The sequence below is a fragment of the Periplaneta americana genome, chromosome 13 (assembly GCF_040183065.1).
Source record: "Periplaneta americana isolate PAMFEO1 chromosome 13, P.americana_PAMFEO1_priV1, whole genome shotgun sequence".
Taxonomy (NCBI): domain Eukaryota; kingdom Metazoa; phylum Arthropoda; class Insecta; order Blattodea; family Blattidae; genus Periplaneta; species Periplaneta americana.
The window spans coordinates 38,990,078-39,012,218 of NC_091129.1; the positions used below are offsets into that span (position 1 = coordinate 38,990,078).

Below are 22,141 nucleotides of genomic sequence, written 5' to 3' on the forward strand. Positions count from 1 at the left end.
GGAGTAACGGTCAGCGCATCTGGCCACGAAACCAGGTTCGATTCCCAGTCGGGGCAAGTTACCTGGTTGAGGTTCTTTCCGGGGTTTTCCGTCAACCCAATATGAGCAAATGCTGGGTAACTTTCGCTGCTGGACCCCACACTCATTTCACCGGCATTATCATCTTCATCTCATTCAGACGCTAAATAACCTAAGATGTTGATGAAGTGTCGTAAAATAACCTACTAAAAAAATGGTTAATGTAGCAACTGACATATTTACTTTTAATGCATACAAGGTTGGGACAGAATTTCATGTAACTTCGAAAACGTTGAATTACATGACAAACATAAATCTTTATCCCTCGCCATCTGTTGTACATGATTAGTTAAGAACTGCAGACCTGCCGTTAAAAAAAAAAACAATCCAAGCATCCCCTCATTTGTAAATATTGATATTGTAACGGTATGTGTATGAATGATTTGTCTTTGTAATCCGGCAGGATGTAATGACATGTATGATTGCTGTTTATTTATAATTTTAGAGCATGTGCATTCAGAGAAGGATTTTCGATGTGGTAAATTCTGATATGTTTTCTCGTTTCTACGCGCATGCGTCGATCGCCCTTTGGCCGCCAGTTCGATGGTGCAGACTGAGTCAGTCTGTACAGTAGCTGACTAGAGCTGGAGCCATCAGCCCAGACCGGAAAGGCTTGGTGTCCATGTTTGGGAACCATAGGCCTATATCTCAACCTATGATGTGAAGGTAAACTGGCCACTGTACTTGGGTTTTTCTCTAAAACTAATTGAATTATAGCCCACCGAGTTTTTTTTTTGTGCATATTGTGGGATTTTGGTGAAATTATTGAAATTCTAAAAGATGTTTTCCTTTTCCTGTGAAGATTGGCCGTGGCACTTAAAGATTTTGCTAGGCTGAAACGAATCCACATCGTAAGTCTGCATGCTGTAATGATTAGTTAAGATTGTGATTTATTCTGATAGAATAACAAAGATCATGAGCTGATTATATATAGATATGAGATGAATAATGTTGAATGACTGAATTTTAATTTTATCGTATTGTTAAAATAAATTCTCAGTGTCAGTTTAATGTTGCTCAAAAACAAACACAATTTTGTACATTTAGCTTGTCTAATTTTTCAACATTATGAAACTGGTTTAATCAAAGGTTTTAAGGTTTAAAGAGAATTGTTGGTTTAAGGTTGAGTTTATTTAGTGAAAAATAAAGTTCTGATACAAACTGCATATTTCGTAGTGTAAGAATTTATTATAATCTTTGGTAGAAAAGGATAACTTCAGTACCGGTATCGTGTTACCATAATATCACTCATCACCTGGCAACCCTGTGTGTAGCTACATGTCGTCGTTGTTTCTGCAATAACTCCTATGCGACATATTTATCGATTTTCAGATTTATTTTTCTATTAAATTAACTTAAATAGTGATACAACAAATAATAAAATCTCCTATATGTAATTATATTTCTTCCTTTCGAAAATTTAAGAATTCACAATACGTATGAAGATGAATAAATGTGTTTTTTCCTCCTACTGAAAATTTGTGTATTTTGCACATAGGAGTTATTGCAGAAACAACGACGATATGAGTCACTCAGCTAAGTGTGCTCCTAGTATAATGGCAGTTGACATTGGACATATACGTCAACGTATATGCCTAACTTGGAGTCAGGTCATAAAGGGAAACATTGAAGGAGGAGAATTCGATCCGGTGCTGTGGATTGAATTCGGCGTAGCTCAGTGGTCAGAGCGCTTGGTATGTAGAACCAAGGACCCGGGTTCGATCCCCGGTGCCGAAGCGAATTTTTCTCCTCAAATATTAATCATGAATTTACTTTGATTGATATATTTTGAATGATATATTTTGAATTTTAAGGTCATTTCAAAGGTCAGTTTAATAATATATGAGGTGTCACTGCATAAGGATCATGTGCAGAGACTAAGTGGAATGCAGAGAATAGGAAAGATTTGAGAATGCTGGGTTTGCAGTGAAAGGCCTGCCTTTGGGCAGAACACGTGTGTGTGTGTGTGTGCGTGCGTGCGTGCGCGCGTGTGTGCGTGTGCGTGCATGTGTCTTGAGAAGCCTCTTACAAATCCTGAGGAATTGAAATGAGAGAAATTTTAACAGTCTATATATATATTTTTGGGGAGGCTAAAAACAAACCATCATCTTTCTTATCATTCATCTCGGGGAAGGATTACAGCAAAGAGAAAAAATACTGCAATGGAAGAAAACTGGATTTGCAAGAATTTTACAATGGACAAATATTTAACATACCTTGCTGTATAATGGCAAAGAACATCATTTTCATGACATTTTTATTTCATATTTGGAATTACGTTCGTAATTTTAATATTCTTATTTCACAACTTAAAACAACATTAGCCAATATTTTAAGAACTTTAATTGAGTCACATTGTAAAATGTTGGTCATACCTGACTATATTCATCAGAGATCAATATCCGGTCACTCTTATCTGGTACCTACTATTTTATGTGAAGTCCTGGTATGTGATGTATGATGTTCAAGATTAGGTTTCTGAAAATATACAGAATTTGTTATTATAAATTTAATAAGAGTAATTATAATACTCATTGGCCACTCCACAAAAAGTATTTCACATCTAGGTCTACAATATTTTAATAGATATTATTGATCGTCCAGCACTGTAGCACTATATCTATGAGAAAATAAATAAGATAACAGTAAGTAAATAACAAGGAGGAGGTGAGCCAATTTTATAGGTCCATCTGTGCCAGAAAAAGAATGTTTGAAAACAGTTATTCGATAAATTTATAAAATTATGTATTCTTCATCAGATGAAGTGGATGAATCTGAAGAGTCTAGTACAGGGATGCGAAACTCGCAAGTAGGGTGAGATATACTTTGACTCACCGCTGGCTATGTCGTCGCCAGTGGCGTATTTGAAGGCGGTTTGTAAATAACACAATGCAATACAGAACACTGAAATGAAATGATTAATCTAAAAATGTCCTGTTAAGGGCAAAGGCCTCCTCATATAGAGGGAGAGCTCTATTTGTCTCACGCTGTGAGCTACTCCCCATAAGAGGTGTTTACATGCTTGAAATTGTTCACTTGGTTCACATTCTGCAGTGTTTTGATATTGTTCACTTGTTTCTGTCGCACTGGTTTTAGTCACTGTTCACTTGTTTTCTTAGGTTTTTCCAGTCTTCCCTATTTCTTGCTCTGCTTGACCAATGGCTTCCTACTCGTTCACTGAAGAGGTCGGCCCATCTTCTTCTTGGTCTTCTGCTGATCTCTTGCCAATGCGGGGGTCCCATAGTGTGACTTTCTGCGTCCATCTTCCATCTCTAAGTCTTGCAACATGGTCTCCCCACTTCCATTTGGTATTGGTGGCTTGCAGTGCTGGATCTTTAATTGCTGACATATTTTGTAGCACTTCGTTTGGAACTCTGTCCCTCAGTGATAAGCCTAGTATCCTTCTCAGCATTTTCCTTTGGCATATTTGGAGACGAAGTTTGGCAGTGAGAGACCATGTCTGACACCCATATAACAGTACAGGAGTTACGCGGGTCTCCAATATTTCTATTCTGAGTTTTTTGCTGAGTGTTCTCTCCAGTATGATAAACTTGAGAGTCCAGAATGCCTTCCGTATAATAATATAATAGAGACAGTCGCATAATATTATTATTCGTGGTGCACATGTTCTGAAGAGGAATGCTAGTACCTTTTAGCTTTCCCCAGTTTGTCAATATCGGGGTGAATAGCTGAACATAGTTTCAATTGGCATACTAAATGAAAATCAGCTAATCTACTGCATATTTATTTACTTGGTTATTTAACGACGCTGTATCAACTACGAGGTTATTTAATGTCGGTGGAATTGGTGATAGTGAGAAGATACAGTATTTGGCGAGATGAGACTGAGGATTCGACATAGATTACCTGACATTTTCCTTACGATTGGGGAAAACCTCGGAAAAAACCCAACCAGAAATCAGCCCAAGCAGGAATCGAACCCGTGCCCGAGCACAACTCAGGATCGGCAGGCAAGTGCCTTAACCGATTTAATTTGCTGCGTATGTCGCTTTTAATGATATCATATTGAAAAATAACTTGATGACTCAGAACGAGACTGTTACAACTCAAAAATAGAGATTTTTCAGTAGAGCCATTTAAAGTTTTCCATTTTGATTACACAACTTTTAATACTATATCACTTCCTAATATGTATTATGATGTTTTGTGTGTTAAATATTACAGTACCTGGTTAACTAGTATCAGCCTGTTATGGGCCATCTTCAGAACTCTGAAACTAGTTAACCAGGTACTAAAATATTTAACACGCGAAAGATGTATAATACATTTTCCTAAAGTTTCCATTGTAGATGGTAAATCAGATAATCATCTCACAGCAATGAAAATTGGTATATACATTAATTATTGTTATAGAAGTTTATTAAATCCTTATACTGCTTTTTTGAGGCTTGAAAGTAATGTAATTTTCCCTAAGATAGGTTACTAGCCTTATCGTTAGGTAGTCCAGTAGTGGGGCTGCTACTTTTAGCCTCTGGACAGGCTTGTAATGCAGCATTTCCTCTGCATTTGATGAAACAGTTATACCGCTGTGACTCGGTCGCCATTTCATCGTTGGTAGAAACAGGGTGGACCACGAGAAGGTGAGGATGGGTTGTGAAATATTTTATCAAAATGAAAAAGATGTGAACAAGAAAATTACCAAATTTACACAAATTCTAGGAATAATAAACAATACAGTAAAAGCTAAATTAGTACAAAAATCTACAAGAATAAAAATATATAATACACTAGTATTACCCTCCCTTTTATACGGAAGTGAGATTTGGACATTAAAGAAAAGAGACATGAACAGAATCAAAGCAAAGGAAATGAAATTTTTCAGGACAGCAGGATATACTCTTTTAGACCGAAAAAGGAACGAAGAAATTTTAGAACAATTAGAAGTAGGGTCAGTAGAAGAAAAAATTAGCAGATACAAATTCAGTTGGCTAGATCATGTAAGAAGAATGGAAAATTCAAGAATCCCAAAAATTATGATGCAGTATAAGCATAGAGGACATCGTCGACCATGAAGACCTTTAAGAAGACTGCTAGATGGGGCCGAAACAGGTCTACAGAGGCCTAATTCGTGAAGGATGATGATGATGAAGTTTATTAAAAAATTAATTTTGTCGGTATTTATTTTATGTAATTTTTATGTGACTTTTTTTTAGTTGCAATACTTTCGCATTAAAATATCCAGACAAAACTTCTCAGATATACTGTAACTGTATTACATAATATTTTATTATTTGCAACAGGTTTTTCCTAATATGACTATGTAATAAGTTCAGATAATGCAATGGAAAAATATGTCAAATATAGATTTGGAAACAAAATGAGATTGGTTGGTATCAGGATTATTACAACAATAAAAAGAAATAATTTACACCAACCAGGATGACTACAATAATAATAATAAATAAATTGCATCTTGTAGTGAGAAAAAGCATGTGTTTATTTGTTAGTCAAATGTAACTCTATTTTCTTCAACACCATTGGAAACTTTCAAAGTTTTATAAAAATTGAGCATGGATGCTTGGAATGATACCACTTTTACAAACATCAAGCAAATTCCCCCATCCCCCCCCCCCTCCGCAATTATCCCTGGAGGCGAAGAAAATGCTGGCTTTAGTATTGCTAAAGAAGACTTGCCTTTCCTTTTTTGTCGAATACTTGTTTTTTTTTTAAATCACCTTGTTCATAGGAGTGCTTAAAAGAGATGGCGAAAGGATCCTGTTTTCTAACCTCCACGGTCTTCATCTTAGACCAGTTTACATTATCACCATTTTCATTTCTGGAAAAATTATTTTCCATTTGTTGTGTTAAGTATTTCAAATCTAAGATGTCTGGTGTATCTAGTTCATTGACTTTGCACATAGGGTATTGCCTTTTCTCTTGACCAATTTCAGTACTGGTACCTATTGCGTCGTTGGCAGTATAATAGGTCCTCCTTTAAGAACTCTTCCCACCCCCATCGTTCAATAGTAAAATGCACAGTCATTCTCATTCTGGGTATGACCTGTGATTAAAAATTTCTGTGCTATGACCAGGGAAAGGAAGTTCATGCCCTGAAAACGTGAAGAATATGTATGCATTTATGCCGTAAAAATAGATAAATATGCTACAAAATATGCATTATCAGTCTGAGAGATTATTTTAACAGAATAATAAGGTATAGGTAACTTACGTTTAGTCTATGGATTTTGAAGTGGTTGCCTCATTGCTGAATGCTCCATTTATGCTGTTACAGTTCACAACTAAGCAGTGACGTATGTTTTCTGTTGTCATTCTTCGCCTGTCGTATCTCAGCATAGCTTTGTAGCGCGAAAAACTTCGTTCTACGTCACAAAAAGTAAGAGGGGTTTGCACAAAATCTGGGAGCTGTTCTATAGAAATTTTGTTGGTTTTTGGGGTGTTTTTCCTTCGAGTAGGCTATATCTTGAATTTCTTTAAGCTGATAATAGCCAGGGTTTTTGGAAAGAATATTTGCTGTTTTCTCTTTCACTTATCTCCTACATTTCCTGGAACTGATGTTAAACTGGACATTGTTCTATCGAAATCTGCTAAAGACTGCAATAAAGGAATACAAATTGCTAACTTGAGAGGCTTCCCATGAAGGCGTCATCGTTACGTTCAAAATTCATAAACATAAATTAGTCTTGTTTACGAGGTTACACACTTTTAAAAATGAGGGAAAGACAAATAAACATTCATAATATGGAGTTTCCCAGCATAAATGTTAAAATAAAAGGCAAAATATGCACTTTTATGCACAATAAAAGTAATATCATTGTATTCAGAAATTTGTGATTCATGTAGATAATCTTTCAGCATATTCACACAACGATAGAGAACAAATATGCAAATGCATGAACTTCATTTCCCTAGTTATGACATTATATGACTCAGGTTAGTTACGCAGTACAAAAGTAATGAGGAAATGAATTTGTTCTTGTTTTGTCCAGCACAATTGTCTAAAAACAAAATTACCTGGTTTGTTACTGTGTTTGGCAAACAAGTAAGAAATTTATAGAGACATGTGTCAATCTGATTTGAACTTCTTTTGGCCAAGCCCTCATGTCAAAAATAACAATGGCCCTGGCTGTTTGTGATGTCATTCATATATATATTTTCCCCTGCAATTATTTATACTCGCTTTATCATCTTTGGTCACATCGTGAGTTAATCTTCTGGGTGAAATCCGAAGGCCTGTGTACTATTGTTGAGACTAGTTCTATTGTTGTGAACTAGATGGAGACTGTATATGTATTACTGATTTGTTATGGACACTGCCTGCTGGATCACATCCTATGGCTGTTTACACTGCCTGCTCAATCAACGCTTATGTGCGAGTCTTGAAAAAAGTTATTTTGCCGCTAGGTGGCAGGTAGTGCCCACCACTATTAACATTATCAATATATGCAGAATACCCTAAAATAACTATTATTACGAAGTCTTAGGTACTAGAAGAGACAAGGGCTTATGGAAACGATGGCCCAGGGTGTCCGAATCCTTCAGCAATGCTTAATATGTAATACTATTAATACTGAAATTAAAACTTAATTTTTTTTCTAAGCGATACTACATCCAAACAAGTAGGCCTATACTTGCTTTAGGCATTTACTAAAATTATTATTAAAATCAATTAACGTAATAAAAATAATATTTGAAACTTATATAAAATATTTCAACAAGTTTAAACATATTTACGAAAAAATATATGCTTCCTTTAACCGAGCTACAAGATTATTGGAAATCACGGTTTGAATTAACGACAGTATGTGGTATCTTCCTGCAGTATCTTCCAATCCATGAAATTGTTATACAGACACTTGGTCTACTGTTTTATTAAGTTCAGTATTGCCACAAAGTAACTTCCCCATATATAAAAGGCCCATTTGAAGTGTGATAAATTTTGCGCTCATTAAAAAATTCTCCCCCATCCCCGAAAAGAAATGCCGAGTAAAATACTGTAAACAGATAATTTATCGCTTATGTTGTGTACAGTAAAAAATTTGTACACATTTTTCATGAAACGTATCGTTGGTCCTGCTTCTGAAAAATTTACCCAAGATGTCAGACGTAGGACTATATGATTGTCCTTCATATAGTCCAAAGTGCTTGTAACTTCCAGTGAAAATGTCTGTACAGCATAAAGAACGTTCATTTCCTCAAAGGAACTGGGTTCGACATGCTTCCTCATTAGAAATCGAATGGGTTTCACAGCTAAGTCCTTTTGTATCCTGTATATTTCCTTGATGAATTTTGAACTGATCATTCCTTCTCTGTCTGCTATATCCTGGTCTAGAAACTGTGAACGGATGTTTTTGATGATGTGACAGTAATCAAAACTTAAATATAAATTATGTTGCAAGTTACATGGGTGTACTACGCAAGGCTGTAGATCTCCGCTGCCTAAACCCTTAAACATAGCAGTATTAGTTCTATGGTTATCAGTTACAAGCCGAAGCACATGAAATCCAAGTCTTTACAGCTTTCAACACTTGCTGAACTAATAAGAGCAGATCATTTCCTTGCAAATTTCGTACCATGAAATATGCTGCCGGTATTGTGTACTTGGTAAATAATCCATGAATAACTAAACACAGAAGTTTGTTGGCTAAGACGGGATTTATTCCTATTTCTTTATTAGAAACTCCTTCAGCTTCGACTAAACCAAAAATTTTATCCATTTCTTTATTATAAAGCAAGCTTTCTTTTATTGCCATTTCATCGCATATAAGAGAAACTACTTTCTCAATTTCATTCAATTTTGTGGCTTCTAACTTAAGTGTCTGTTTAATTAAAGGGGAAACACCAATGCCATATTCCGTTGAGCCCATATGCCTATCTAATATGCTGCGCGACGGTGCTTGTATTAATTTCAAATTTCTTCCAAAGTCGTAGCCTTTAGGAGGCGATATTCGCCAACATAAGCAGTACCGAATAATTGGCTCGGACCATTTTGGACGATTTTTTTTTTAATTTCTAATTTGATCCAGTATATATATGCAGCCATTTTGTAGCCATCATGTGCTGATTCCTTCCTGTTATCTACTGACTTTCTCTCAGGTAGCTCAGTTGGTAGAGCAACTGGCTACGGACTAGAAGGTCCGGGGTTCGATCCCAGGTGGTGACAGGATTTTTTCTTGTTGCCAAACTTTCAGAACGGACCTGAGGTTCACTCATCCTCCTATAAAATTGATTAACAGGTCTTTCCTGTGGTGCCGACCACACCACCTCATTCTAGTGACGAGGTCATGGAAACCATGGGGCTATACCTCCATGTCCCCTAAGTGCCTTCATGGCATATTACAGGGATACCTTTACCTTTTACCTTTTACTGACTTTGTCTCAGTATAGCTATTAATTTCTTCCTTCGCCTCTTGAAGTTCCTTCTCTATTTCCACAATTTTGTTTTCGAGTCTGTACACTTTCGCTCGAATATTTTTATGATATTCCAATTCACTTAATCTTACAGTATTTACATGAACAGCAATATGTCTGGAATATACGTTTACATCTGCCTTGTCTTTTATAATTTCGGCTTCTATGTCTTTCTCATGATATTCGGCTTCAATGTCCTCCTGACATTGTGCAGCCAATCTTGAGACGTTGTTCTTCTCGGAGAATGATGAACTTGAGTTTCTGACTTTTCTCTTCCTCTTGTTAGAAGGTTTCTTGTATGAAGGATATCCAGGAAATATACTTGGTATCGACAAATTTTTCAGTTTCCTATATTTTGTATCTTCTTTAAAATCTTCTTGTTTGAAGTGTAAACTACACACACATGAACGATCAGAAGGAATCCACTTACTTCCTCTTTTGTCACCTTCTCTTGATATAATATTTAACCTTTAACCACTTTTCCCGCAGCTCACTATTAGATGGAAATTCATGAAATGATAATCTTCTGAATTTCAATTTTCCTCTGTGCGCTTTGCAGAAAGGGGCACAACAAGACACCATTGCAAATATATTATAATTAATATTGTTATTTCAGGAAACCAAGTTTTATATCTCACAAAATTAAATGTATTTCAAACCGAATGTTCCTTTCTTCCAATGTAGCCTATTTTAAAGAAGAAAATCATATCATTAATAAACAATAACTGACAAACACTGTAATTACTTCTAAGATGTCAAATAAGACAGTATAATTAATTCTACACATTTAGTACAGCCAATTCAACAGCAGTTACTTGCTGCGCTCTAGTGTCGAAACTGGACAATAATGTCCACACGAAACTCAATGCTAAGGAAGAGGAATGAGCAGGCAGTTACGCAGCCAAAGGATGTGATCCAGCAGGCAGTGATTATGGATAAGATTTCGATGATGAATGAGACCGGTGATATTCAGAGACATTGTGGCCCGAATCTCCCGGCAATTGGCTTACGGTTGAGGAAAACCCTCACCACAGAGGTGGTCATATTCATATATTGTGAGTTTGTAACAGACAGTTTTCTTTTATAATATAAAGATGAACACTCACCACAAGATGAAAGAAGTAGCCTACGACCTGAAGATCAGAGTAGCACAAAACTTTGCTTGGAGCCTGTTTTGCTGATTCAATATCTTTAGTCTTTGTAGCCCTTGATGTTTCTCTTCTTTATATCTCTATTATAACTTTCTTGCACGTTTAATTTCTCTGTTTCTGTACTATTCTTATATGCAGTATATATACAACATTGAACTTTCTTAGGGATATAAAATATGAAGGATTAAAGTGAATTAAATACTAATGTGTAAGAATATGCACGATGATTAATATTTCAATACTACATCGATGGTGAAGACAAAATTAATTACAACATTATGTTTAACACAATGCAGGCAGCATTATGCTACCATTATTGTAAGTACTGCAAGGTGTGCAAAATCTAAACTCGAAGCATGGATATTTTCAGTGCGAAAGTGTTACAAGTCAAAATGGAACATTGCTTTTAGCAACAGTTGAGAATGGAAAACTGTTACAACGTAAAATATAACACTTTCCAATTGAAAAAAAAAAAACTAAATAGCATAACTTTAAAACTGTTATATGTGCATTTATGTCCTACTAGGAAATTTTTAGAGTTGTAACAGTTACCCTCATCTAAAGATTAAGAAGATTAAAATTGAAATAAAACCTAATAATTTTACCCTTCTAGGGAGAAGATCTAAAAATATCAATATTCATGCACGTACAGAAGAATTATAGAAACACATACTTAGTGGTCAGTAATAATAATAATAATAATAATAATAATAATAATAATAATAATAATAATATTAAAAATAATAATACATTATTCAGCATGGCAATTAATGTTTCTATATACATACTCCTAATTGAACCGTTGAGCAAAGTAAACATAATAGCCTATTACATTTTGTCTGAAAGAACAAGAAAAACGTTCTTCATTCTTTACGATACCACCTCTTATTGCTTGTAGAGACACAGTTTGTAGAGCGACATGATACCGCCACTGCTTGCCTTCAGTACGTGAATGAAACACACAGCAATGTACAGTAAGCTCCTCGTACCCGTTTGAATGTCTATGATTACACGATGTAATCACGACACCCACTTTGGTCACCGCTGTACTAGAGGATGAGAGGAGAGGATGCGTAACTATTTTGTATACGAACATATCTGTACCTGCGCTGTGATGTACTTTGTATCAGACAACCTCATTCCAGTTTATAGGTAGCTGAATTACAAAGCCTAATTATTATTATGGGGTGTATACAGCAGTAGCGGCTCGTGCCTGAAAAAGTAGGTGAAGCACAAAATTGTTGCAAGGTTTTCAAAGCTCATGTAGGCTAGTTGCATTGATAATCGGAAGTCTATGTAACTAAAGTAATTCTCTCCCATAAATTCCCATGCCCTTCAATCGTGAAAGTGATTTAATTGTATTTATTTCTGCCAGTTATCAATGCACTTACCGGTACATGTCAATTAAGATATGAAGAGTCCACTGCAAGAATGATGGATGTCATTTGGAATATATTTTTCAGGAGAAGCAATTGAAAGTTTGAAATGCTTAGCGATCAAAGCTTAACTGTGATTTTCCGATCATTACTGGACAATGACTATCAGTGTTAATGCCATATAACTCTCTATGTACAGTCTATATGTCTTAAGCTATACATTAACAGTCTTGGTTCATTTCCGACAAGAAAGTGACATCCATCATTCTTGCAGTGGACTCTTCATATGCTTATTGCTTACCTATCTTTACACTAAGTTGATCCTCCATAGCTTCAGGGCTGCGAACCTGCCAATAACGTTCTCATGGAGGGGCTGTGATTCCATCATCTTGTCCAACATATCTTTTTGGAGCGAAATATTCCCTAACGCTGACAGTCTCTACTGTGACATTGAGTTTCTTTGTTTTGTTTTTATTCGTTTTAAACACGAGAAGCTCCTCTCGACCGGTACGCTAGTAAGACGGTAGTATTAAAATGAGGGAATATAACTTATACACTTCTCCAAATACATCTTTGTGTCACAAAGAAGTCTATTTTGTCCAATATTCTTTTGAGAAGGTTAACTCCATATATAGATGAAATTATCGGGGATCATCAGTGTGGTTTTAGGCGTAACAGATCGACTATTGACCAGATATGTTGTATTCGACAGATAATGGAGAAAAAATGTGAGTATAAGGATAGTGCATCAGTTATTCATAGATTTCAAAAAGGCATATGACTCGGTTAAGAGAGAAGTTTTATATGATATTCTTATGGAATTTGGTATTCCCAAGAAACTAGTTCGATTAATTAAAATGTGTCTCAGTGAAACGTACAGCAGAGTTGGTATAGGTCAGTTTCTGTCAGATGCGTTTCCAATTCACTGTGGGCTGAAGTAAGAAGATGCACTATCTCCTTTACTTTTTAACTTTGCTCTAGAGTATGCCATTAGGAAAGTCCAAGATAACAGAGGGGGTTTGGAATTGAATGGGTTACATCAGCTGCTTGTCTATGCGGATGACGTGAATATGTTAGGAGAAAATACACAAACGATTAGGGAAAACACGGAAATTTTACCTGAAGCAAGTAAAGCGATAGGTTTGGAAGTAAATCCCGAAAAGACAAAGTATATGATTATGTCTCGTGACGAGAATATTGTACGAAATGGAAATATAAAAATTGGAAATTTATCTTTTGAAGAAGTGGAGAAGTTCAAATATCTGGGAGCAACAGTAACAAATATAAATGATACTCGGGAAGAAATTAAACACAGAATAAATATGGGAAATGCCTGTTATTATTCGGTTGAGAAACTTTTATGATCCAGTCTGCTGTCAAAAAATCTGAAAGTTAGAATTTATAAATCAGTTATATTACCGGTTGTTCTTTATGGTTGTGAAACTTGGACTCTCACTCTGAGAGAGGAACATAGGTTAAGGGTGTTTGAAAATAAGGTTCTTAGGAAAATATTTGGGGCTAAGAGGGAAGAAGTTACAGAATGGAGAAAGTTACACAACGCAGAACTGCACGCATTGTATTCTTCACCTGACATAATTAGGAACATTAAATCCAGACGTTTGAGATGGGCAGGGCATGTAGCACATATGGGCGAATCCAGAAATGCATATAGAGTGTTAGTTGGGAGGCCGGAGGGAAAAAGACCTTTAGGGAGACCGAGACGTAGATGGGAAGATAATATTAAAATGGATTTGAGGGAGGTGAAATATGATGATAGAGACTGGATTAATCTTGCTCAGGATAGGGACCAGTGGCGGGCTTATGTGAGGGCGGTAATGAACCTCCGGGTTCCTTAAAAGCCAGTAAGTAAGTAAATAAGTAAGTAAGTAAGGTAATTGTCAAATTTGGAAGTATCAGCAAGGCTGACGAAGAACAATATCCTGCAATTACGATCATGTTCTACATCACTTTTTCCACTGTAGCCGCAGTCTGTACTTTCTCCCTGAGAATTCACTTCTACTTTTTGCTACGTTCAAAATTCTAGCATAGTGCAGTAGACTATCTGAAATTTCCACATTAAGCGAAGAAGTGCTTTCATCATGGCCCCGAAATGATAATTCCTGCTTGTTTAAATACAAAGCAGTGTCGATGACTGACCGCATAACATGTCTGTTTAAACAAACATTTTCAATATATTGCACTAACAATAGCCTAGCTTTTTTTTCAGGTTATTCCCAATAGTGTTCATATTTTTCTGTAAATTTTTGAACTGCAGCACGCGCTTTAAAAAAATGTTCCGCCGAATTTTCATGTTTTTGTAGAGCACGACTAACATTATTTTAGAAAATCACTGAATCCAGTTTCATTCCACACATGTTTTTTAACTCCAAGTAGTAGGCATGACTAACAAAATAGTATTTCAATGTAGTGGCTCCCACACAACCACTCAGTGATGCTTGCTGTACCATGAAGTTGTAAAATTAAGTTCGTATGATTTACCAGCTTGTGAGTTTAACTTTTTACAGTTTATGTCTAAAATTGGTTGAGTTCTGTCTAGAAACAATAGATATCTCTTATACTGCTCACACCAGCGATTAAACGAGGTTTGAATTAATGTACACACTGTGTCATTGAACGGATTCATTTACACATATACAAAAACTATATGTTATTAGAAATTAATTAAAAACTGAAATGCACTTAATATCTTCACCTAATAAAGTGATAAGTAAAATAAATTATATTTTAAAAATTAGGCCTATCATAACTGAATAGCTCGACATAGGCCTGCCGACACAAAACACGACGAAAACAGACTGAGGAAAGGCAAAAATTCATTCAACTTCCACTAAAAAGGCTGTGTTCGGAATATCAAACTTTCTTTCCATTGCTTTCATAGTATTAATTTTTAATAGAATTTTCCTATGAGGAACAGTAAAATTGTGGCCAGAAGAATAAAAAATTAAAGGAATGAAGATATCAGCACAAAAATTAAAAACATAAAACATAATAGGACCTATATGGGAAGAAGAATTGACGAAGCAGAATTTTTAGGAAAGAATTTTCTTCAGGACGGGCCATGTTGCTGGCCAGACAAGTAGTCGTAAATCTCCGTGTCACCCATTATACAAAGCGCACCGGCTGGGCTGAAGGCCAAACACGTGTTCGTCACAGCAACACCCGTTTCTTGAAGAATGTAGAAGTGCGGGGGGAAATGTCGCAGTCGTTGTCATAGCAACCACCCTAACATAGAAGAACAAAATAATATTTCAAATCTGAGAATCATCGCCTCGTCGCTGCCGCTCGAGGAACTGAGACGTGAACAGCGGGAATATTGAAACAGCCTGGCGATGCTTACTTGACATTTATTGATTTATAGCGCTGTAGTTTTTAAATTGGATAATTTAATACATGAAATATAAATCAAGTGGCTCGCAAAATAACAAGTGAAATGTTCTTCACCTTCTTCATTTGAATGGCCGCTACTGCTATACAGTAGAACCTCGCTAGTTCGAACCAATTGGAACAGGGACCTGTTCGGATTATCGAAATTTGGGATTAAGTGAGGGACAGGAATGCAAGTAGGGAAACCACGCCTTATCCATCCCCTCCCCACCCCTCACTGATCACCCTCTGTTCAGTTTCATGGTCGGAAGAAGCTTAGGCTACAGCTTATCATAAAATTATAGCAATCAAGAACTTACATTCATTCATTAGTGATAAAATAAGTTGTAGTACTGCATATACCTGAATAACCTGTTTCATATTTACTTTTAAATATTTACGAAGACTTTCGGCATTTTTTTAGTTTTCCATTGTTCTCTTCTGTTCTCTGTTCCATTCCAGCTTGGGCTGATTAGTTGGTTGGTTTTGTCCGAGATTTTCCCCAACCGTAAGACAAATGTCAGGTAATCTGTGGGGAATACTCGAGCTCATTTCGCCAAATACCATCTCGCTATCACCAATTCCATCAACACTAAATAACCTAGTAGTTGATACGGTGTCGTTAAATAACCAAATAAAACAAGAGTATTATATTATTCCTTGAACTTCATACCGCTACCGGCGTAGCTCAGACGGCTGAGACGCTTACCAGCCGATTCGGAGTGCGCTCGGGAGTGGGTTCGATTCCTGCTTGGGCTGATTACCTGATTTGGTTTTTACAGAGATTTTTCCCAACCGTAAAGTGAATGTCAGTTAATCTATGGCGAAACCTCTACCTCATTTCGCCGAATATTATCTCGCCATCACCAATTCCATCCAAGGTAAATAACCTCGTAGTTGATACAGCGTCGTTAAATAAGCAATTAAAAAAACTTTCCAAACAAATTCTAGAATGCGCGAGAACTTGGATCCGAGAGTGGAACTGTGGACTCATCTGAGAGAGCAGGCTCGTAGGGACAGGACGTGCACGGGTCCGGGGCTGTGGTGCCTCCCCTCTCTCTGAGGACCGCGTCCGGATTGATCCCCAAATCCTCATGAATGACGTCCGAGTGGATTCCAGATTTGATTTCTACCTATGTTTACTTAACGTCCGAGTTGATTCCCTTTGCCTGTATAGAGTCAGCGAGAGGGTGATGTTTACATAATGTCTGTATTGCTAACTTCTGCCTGTAGACTGTAGAGGGCCAGCGAGGGGTGGTGTTTGCCTGTCGTATGTTGAGGACTTTAGTGCTGCAGTAATCTGTGGTCATGGAATATAAGTAGGGGGCGGATGTTGATGAAAAGTCATCCTCTTATTTTTCACACTAGGACGATGACTATTAATATGGAAATCCTTCCTGTGTTAATATCAACGTAAAAAAGAATTTCTTATAGGCCTATTGCATTTTTTTATGTTTTTGAACTGATACGTCAATTTTATATTTTTCTCGGCATTTATTGGTCATTTTTAATACTTTGAAGAACTTTTAGATCATTTGGAATCAGTGGCAATTTCTCTTAAGGAGCACAGGAGCAGTGCACCACCTCTTCAAATAACACGTGTTTTATAAGTCATATCAATGAGCTGCAGTAGACTGTGTGAGCGACATAATTCTTTATTATAATACAGTGAAACCTGTTCAAGACGGAAGTGACACGGTCCTAATTTTTTTTCCGTTGTGGACAGGTTTCCGTATTGTTCAGGTGTGACATTAAAATGGAATATTTTGTCATTCATATACATGAAAAACAAAATGGCATGCCGCAAACTGAAAGAAGTACAAAATATTCCATTTAACGCTTTCTGTCGCTCATTACGTTTGTGAATCATCTTGATTAAAATCTCATATTCTGTATAAATATTATCGTGACTCACTCATTAGTCATTAAACATTACTAAAGTTTACTAATCTCATTCTATTTAATATCTAACACTATACTCTAATACTGTACTGCATATCACTGCACATTATTAATTAATTGTTCTAGGAGCCATCTATTAGAAGCCTTGAATTCTGGTTTATTTAATTTCTTTCCCAGTTCAGTAGCTTGCTTTACAGAATAGATCCAGAAATTGGCTTGTTCTTTGAAAGGTCATGAAGAACCCACTCTCACAACAGTTCATTTATTTCCACATAAACAGTTGCCTTCTGGTTCCTTTTGTGTCACCAATATTGGCCGCACACCACTCACTCATTATGATCTTTATTTTTTAAAGTGTCACACCTGAGTTTTCCACAACTCTACTTCTATATTATTTCATATAGACTTTGTTTCTAATTTTCCTTTATCTCGATAACTTTTACTTCATCACTTAATGTTAATGCCAGATTTTATGCAACTTTTTTTTTACCTGGAAATTACTATACTTGCGTTCTGTTTAGCTACGACAGTATACGGGTATGAATCATTGAAAATCTTTGAAGGGACTCGTGTGCCTAGTCAACAGGGTAATAAAATTTATGACCGACGGACCAACACACCCTCGTGCCCTCGTTGCAAAGTAAACTTGTTTTTATCTTAGTGACCTACATATTTCGTATATTCCTTGAAATTACACGCTGTTTCAAAATATAGTTACAAAATATAGTGTGTCCAAAATATTGTTTCCGTTTTGAACAGTAGCAGACAGTTTCCGTTTCCGCGTTGGACAGTTTCCGTTTTATTCAGGAAAAATTACACATAATACATACAAATTTCGCCGGGACCAAAAAATTGTTCCCAAATAGACAGGATTCCGGATTATTCAGGTTCCGATTTGAACAGGTTTCACTGTACTAAGTAAAAATAACACTGCACGTGTACTGTTCTTGTTGACGCCTGGGACTTATGTTTACCGCTCGACACTTGCGGCACACTGCTCCATTCGAGCATGCGCAGTAGTAATGTTTCACTGGCAGGCTTTGGAGCATGGTAGGGAGGCAGTACAGTGTGCGTAGGGGGGGGGTTAGGAGCACTTTCAGATGTGTTCTCAAGCTCGTTCCATCATAAATGTTACTATGAATAGTGAGCAAAATCTTTTAAATGTGTAATTTTCTATATGACCTTTACACGAAAAGATCAAAATAAAGAAGATGGGTAGACCTACACATGAATTAAAATTATAAGTGACGAAGAACAGTAATAGAGAAGTGACAAGAAAATTCAACATTCGGACTTACGAAAAATGCAATATGCGGCTGCAATATAAAAGACGCTGTATTTTGTTTTCCTTGTCTGTTGTTCGACGGCGAACATTTAATGACAAAAATAAGTACGTTTTATGAATTTTATTTATTTTTCTGTTTGAATTTAGGACTTTGCGTAGTAACTACATAATTTTGATTATCGTTCTGCAGATATGATTGATTTGAAGCGCATGAATGAAGGAATTAAAAAAACACGATTCTTCAGCTGCACACATCAACAATAATGTTAAATTAGCAGTGTTGGGTCAAACAAACATATAGACGCAATTAGATTAAATTGGATTATTGAACTTCACAATGATAAAGCTACCAAGCACAGATATGTGCGTGCGGTTTTGTGGAGCTTTGAGTTGGTTTTAAGAGCTCACGAAGACGGAAACTCTCTTTAAACGCTAGTATTTTTCTTGGCATCATCAATTTCAGTTCTGAATTAGACGCACTCTTAAGGAACATTTGGAAAGAGGAACAGTGTTTAAGAGCACATCAAACACTAACTTATACAGAACGAAATCCTTCAAGCAATTTTGATGTATGCCATGATGAGATTTCAAAGAAATAAAGAAAGTTGCTGACTTTTTAGCAGTTAAGGCTGATGAGACGACACACGTATCGAATGCTTGTGAACGTGTGAACTGTGTTATAAAACGCAATATAGCGAAAACAATATTATTTACGGTGTGCTGCATAGAAATTGAACACTTTACTTTGCTATTACTGGACCTACATAGGAAACTGATTAACTGCAATTTCTTGACTCGTAGCGTATGTTAATAGTTATGTAATAGTTAGTACCTATAATAATAATAATAATAATAATAATAATAATAATAATAATAATAATAATAATAATCACAATAAATATTTGTGCACCAGCAGGATTATTTATCACCACACGCCACTGTTTGGAATGCATTTTAATTTCTTCTTTACCGATAGGTCTGTTAATTCATTTTCTAAGCAAATGGGTCAGTAGTAATTACCTACTGAATAAGTGAATGACAGTGAAGTTTGAGTTTTGTAGTTTGGAATAGATTCTGAAGTCCATCCCTCATTCCACTGAAGGCTTCACTTCACACAACGGAAGTAATATGAAATGCTTGACAACAGATTAGTTTAAGTCAAGTCCCTACAGTCTCGGGTGCGCGGAACAAGGAAACCGAGACAAATTGAACGCTGCGCTTGCCGCCATGATGATGGAGAGCAGACGCATAATAGCAGTACGTAAATCACACAATTTAACGCCGTGATGATCTAAAATTGATATATTATGGCCATTTTCGACGTTTAATGTAAAATTAGGACAAAATAAATATATTCAAAGTTTCATTGATATGGGTCAGAGCATTAGAGGAAAGAAAATACGTACGCAGCAATTGATAGAAAACATGCTCATACGTCCATAAATAGGCCTACACAATACACATTATAGAATGCATAATTTTACATTAATCAGCATATTGTTAGGTTTCAGAGAATCAAAAATTATATTAACATACATTACTCTTAGATCACAAGACGTAAATACATGCACCTTGATTACACAAGTTCTTATTATAATCAAATTCTTAAGTGAAATAAATATGTGATAATCAGTATAGACCTGTTGTTAAGTTTTAGAGAATCGAAAATTATTTTACCGGTACTTTTAGACCACAAGACATAAGTAACCACGCAAAATATAATGCGCAAAGGTAGCCAAATTACATTGAATTTATAAGTCATTCTTCAATTAATAAAGGGAATGCTATCAATTATAAAAAGTAGTCTACCAGTACCTAATACATTGCAAATAATAGGTAACATGAAGACCTAAAAACTAAACATAATCACATTATGCAAAATAAAAAAACATACTTTTTATGAGTTGATTTCTTTACATACTGTGTTGTTATTTTAAATAAATAAATGCGCATCATTGCTTGCGGACTGATAGTATCTGCATAAGCTGTGTGAGAATGCTTTGTGTTTATTTGGTTCCACTTACAGATGTGAACAGTTATTTTCTATTACGAAACTAAACAAATCTCGAACAAGAAATGATGGGCTTTAACGGCAGTTCTTCGCATAGCTTGTGCTAATACAGTTTCTCCAAATCTTGAGAAATTGAGTAATATGAATTAATGTGCAACAGACATGTTTTGTTTTGTGTTTAGGGAAGTGTTTCATTACTTTGTGTTCTTATTCAGTTTGGTAGAATAACATTTTCTTTTGAAACATGCAGTACGTACGCAACTTGAATAAACCGGTTTTCGTGCACTCTATAAGCACACTCCTCTCGTAGTGGGGCCTACACCGTGCAAGCACAGTCTAGTATATATAGTCGCGAAGCTCAATACGTAGTAAATATGCAAACATTAAGTAGTTGCTCACCACTAGGATCGCTAATATCGCCTCATTACAGGCAATGCAAAATAGTACCGTCACAGTCTATTGTTTCTAGCACCCTCAAAACTCAAGCTTCGTGACTGTATATAGTAGACTGTGGTGCAAGCACAGAGTGCGTAATTCTGCCCAACCCTGCTCTAAATCCCCTACATAAATACACCTTCAGTAATAGAAATTCCACACTAGATGGCATCAACAGCGATGTTAATTCCGAGCATTGAAACAGGGTTTAAGCAGACGTTCCCTCAACACGACACAGTTAACCAGCGTTGAGTGAAATGAACAGTAAACAGAGAGCAGTGAACCGTCAGTCCAGTGTACCTACTTCAATTTTACGAACAATATCCGTATAGGTTAATGTTAATAGTGTTTTATTACTACAAGACATCACATCGACAATTCAAAAGTACGAATGAAGACGTGAATTAGATACAAGGTGAGCACTAAAATGACATTATCTAGCACTAAAACACATATTATCTATAGGCCTATATATGATTCCTCTACCTGCAAAGACGATATTCATTGCATTTAGGATACAGCCGGGGGCTTGTAGCTGGGGCAAGCCTCCGCTGCCCCCAAGATACCTTCGCCATAACCCTTCTATACAGTATTATTCCTGAACCGTCAAAAACCAACATAATGCATAACAGACATAGATAAAATTGTCAGAGTTAACAATAATGCCGTCCACACCTGTGGACTAACGGTCAGCGCTTCTGGTCGCGAAACCAGGTGGCCCGGGTTCGAATCCCGGTCGGGGCAAGTTACCTAGTTGAGATTTTTCCGAGGTTTTCCCTCAACCCAATACGAGCAAATGCTGGGTAACTTTCGGTGCTGGACCCCGGACTCATTTCACCGGCATTATCACCTTCATTTCATTCAGATGCTAAATAAACTGAGATGTTGATACAGCGTCGTAAAATAACCCAGTAATAAAAAAAACAATAATGCCTACGATATTTGAGAGTAGTCCAAAAGTGGCACATGTGAACAGCTGGCGCACAGTGGTCCGGATCGCTAAAAAGCCGGACAAAAGTCATTTTTCGAACTTCATATTAAAAAGACAAAATTACCTCAGTAATAATCCTCAATAGTCATTCTAATAAGACCAAGTGTTTTTCGAAGAATACTTCAAAGGTTCTGGTCA

The 22,141-nt window shown here is 36.4% G+C and overlaps 1 non-coding gene across 1 annotated transcript; it reads left to right on the forward strand.

Annotated features, from left to right (window-relative positions):
• Positions 1 to 1,742: 1,742 nt before the first annotated feature.
• Positions 1,743 to 1,815, forward strand: TRNAY-GUA (transfer RNA tyrosine (anticodon GUA)). Its single transcript has one exon. It is a non-coding gene; the product is annotated as a tRNA-Tyr (tRNA).
• The last annotated feature ends 20,326 nt before the right edge of the window (positions 1,816 to 22,141 follow it).